The 3411-nt window shown below is 41.8% G+C and overlaps 1 long non-coding RNA gene across 1 annotated transcript; it reads left to right on the top strand.

Annotated features, from left to right (window-relative positions):
• Positions 1-1869: 1869 nt before the first annotated feature.
• LOC147322800 (uncharacterized) lies at positions 1870-2566 on the top strand. The gene is made up of 3 exons (XR_015130820.1): positions 1870-2003; positions 2081-2294; positions 2376-2566. It is a non-coding gene; the product is annotated as an uncharacterized LOC147322800 (long non-coding RNA).
• Positions 2567-3411: the final 845 nt, after the last annotated feature.

The raw sequence follows: 3411 nt of genomic DNA, 5'->3' as shown, positions 1-3411 counted from the left end.
GTACAAATCACTTGGGAGTTTTTTATTGGTAAGGCAAATGGTCCAACAATTAACACCTAACTCGAGCCAGTTACTGTATTGCAACCTTTCTAACATAAACAAAACTAGTCTGAAAGCAACACTGATACCAGAAACTAAAGGACTTTTGGATCAATTTCTCCCCAATTCATGCCTCCCAACATTTAACATAAAAATTATGCTTCAGGAGATCGCTACATGAGGTGTCTATGCTGTGAGAGGTTTTCAAACCACATGTTTACCTATCAAACTAACTCACTTGTGGTTTTATAATAATGTCAACAAATAGTTGATATTTAGTTGAAATAAAATGATTATTTGGCAGATTGGCTACCACCGTTGGCAAACCATGGGTAAACCACCATTTTTGGAGCCTGGATTTACATTATGGATGAATAACGGTAATTTATGAGTTGCTTCTTTCAAACTTGGTTAGAAAGCTGCATTCATAAACTATATGACTACTGTATTGCCACTGCACCAACACACATATTAACTACTTATACATAGGCATTAAAACTGAAGCACAACCTTTCTGACACAGTCTGTGCAAGCCACAACATTAATGAAAGTGTTTATTTAAAATGCTCCAGAAGGCCCTAACAGCACACACACACAGTGAAACGGTCCAGTTTCATGACTTGAAGTAGTGGACGAGGCCTATCAGACACCAGCTCTCTTCAGCTACAAGTATATGAATATACATCTATGTATAGAGGCCCAAATACTTTTTGCACCAGTCTATAAATATACTTTGAAATTTTACTGCTGTTTTTGCCACTTCAGTGGCACTTCATTTCTCAGCTCAGAAAAAATATTCTGGCCCAAACTTCCTTTTCTGAAACATGAATACTAACTAATACTTGGTCTAAGAGTGAATCACAAAAGGAACACAGGAAGCTGGTGGTGGTCAGAGGGCCCGGTGGCGCCAGTGTCCGGCAGCCTCGCCTCTGTCAGTGCGCCCCAGGGTGGCTGTGGCTACAATGTAGCTGCCATCGCCAGTGTGTGAATGTGTGTGTGAATGGGTGGATGACTGGATGTGTAAAGCGCTTTGGGGTCCTTAGGGACGAGTAAAGCGCTATATAAATACAGGCCATTTACCATTTACCATTTGTGCTACCTCGATGCTCTCTCTTTGTCTTTCTAAGGTTTCTTCCTGTTAAAAATAAGTTTTTCCTCCCCACTGTTACCAACCTCTTGTCCAGAGGAAATTTTCTGATTGTGGGTGTTCTCTTTTTAACACTTTATTTTGAAATAATCTGTCTATCTATTATATCAGCGGTCCCCAACCTTTTTTGCGTTTATGCCCGACAATATTTTCATGGACCGGCCTTTAAGGTGTCGCAAATAAATACAACAAAATAAAAGTAGTACCGGTACTGAAAAAAAGATTTATTCATAACACACGTGAAAAGACCAAGGAAAACCGAGTTAACGATAAAAACGATAACAAAATAACGCTGAAAACCGATAAAAACCCTGAAAACCATACATTTCACACCTGAGCCTCAACTCTCGCGGCCCGGTACCAAACGACTCTCCGAGGCCCGGGGATTGGGGACTGCTGTATTATATTATATTATATTATATTATATTATATTATATTATATTATATTATATTATATTATATTATGCTGTGATATACTGTTCCCAGTTGATTAGTGTTACCAGTCCATTTGTTGCGATGGGCTCTGCTGATGGCCTGAGCTGGAAAGCCTTGTGGTTTCACGGTCCCTCTGTCCTCCCTGTGCTTGCTCACCATTTTTCTATCTCTCTCCCTTTGCCTTATTGCTCTCTCTCCTTTCTTTTGTCTTTTTTGTGTCTGTGTGTGTCATGGTCCGGGTGAGCACGGGGTTTTTCCACTCCGCTGGGTTCTACCTTCAGGCAGAGACTCCAATCAGCTTCCACACCTGGTTCCAATCAAGTCACCTGCATATAAGACCAGCATTCACAACAGACCTCTGCCAGATCTTCTGCTAACCCATGTCAGTGCTAGGCTGCGAACCCCTTGTGAGAACCCTCAACTACTGCTTTTCCCTCACCGTGTTTTTCTTTGTCATAGGACCCACCTGGCAGTCACGTTTCCCGAACTACTCTCATCTCCGCCTGGACGCTGGTTCTGTCATCTGGTTTCTTCCTCTCCACCATCGGACTACACCTGCCTGCCTCCCTGCCAAGTCCCTCACTCCACGCATATTCTGGATCCTCTCTGGACACTCCTCACCCGGAACCCCCTGGACACCCCTTCCTCGCATGACACTTTAAACCTGCAACGCGTAAGCCCTAACCTCCATAGCCTAATCCTGCAGCTGTGATTCACTGGACTGCCACTGACTACTTGTCTCTTCTCATTATAGTGACTGCGTACCTCCATCCAAGCCGCTGCCCCTTTTTTCCATCCGTGAAATCCAGCACCTAGCCATAGCACTCAGTTTCATGTTCACAGTTTGGCCTCACAGTTCACAGTTCATAGCATTTCATAATTCATAGCATTCATAGTCTCCTGTTGTGTAATTTCACTAGACACTTGTAAATAAAGCACTGTGTTCACGCCCGTTTGCCTCCCTCTGTGTCTGCATTTGAGTCCACACCCACAGCCGGGCCCTCTCGGCCGTAACAGTGTGTGTTAACCTCACCCAGTGCCAGTGTATGACTTTGATTAGTTGTACACTGGCACTGATTCCTTTCATTGAGTCCTTTTTCACAGAACATATTTGGACCTGTAGAAAATGCAGTAGTAGTAATGGCAGAAATCAATTAAGCTGAATTAAGCATTAGTTGTTTTCAGTCAGATAATAACTACTCAGAATTAAAAAATCAAATATCTACTACAAACAGACTCATGGAAACCAGAATTGGAGAAGAACAAAGCTAAGCTGAGGCTGTGTTTCTCAATGTCAAATCTTCAACAAAACCATGTGATTTCCAAAAACTAGGCTGTATTTTTGCCAGAAGGCCAGTTACACAGTGTATAGTAATGAGCTGGAATAGAATCAGTTCTCCACTTTCAATAAACTTCAATGTTCCCGAACTGCATTACTGCCTGACTGCTAATTTGTCATCTCAACTGAAGAATATGTAGACCAGAGCAGGTGGCTATCACTTTGCAGCCCTCTGGTGAAGGTAGTGCTCACCCAACTGTATTAATGACACATACCTGCCTGAAATTACTTATATTATAATCATTCATACTGAATGCATTCAGCTATAAAAATCCAGATATCTTCACTGAGCTGATCAGTCAAAACACCTTCACTTCATTTGTTATTGCTACTCCTATGAAAGAGAGGTGATGCTGATGCTACATACAAGAAATAACTTAAGCAGGACCTTTCTGATAAAGTGAAGTAGGTTAAAAGAAAACAACAGATCAAAAAGAAACACTATTATACT

This window comes from Aulonocara sp. 'chitande type north' Nkhata Bay, linkage group LG8, assembly GCF_057382095.1.
Source record: "Aulonocara sp. 'chitande type north' Nkhata Bay isolate Kocher_YH1m ecotype deep benthic linkage group LG8, A_spYH_male_GT1.1, whole genome shotgun sequence".
Lineage (NCBI taxonomy): Eukaryota > Metazoa > Chordata > Actinopteri > Cichliformes > Cichlidae > Aulonocara > Aulonocara sp. 'chitande type north' Nkhata Bay.
The sequence above is the reverse complement of the archived record's forward strand: the minus strand, read 5'-3'. Positions and strand labels throughout refer to the sequence as shown.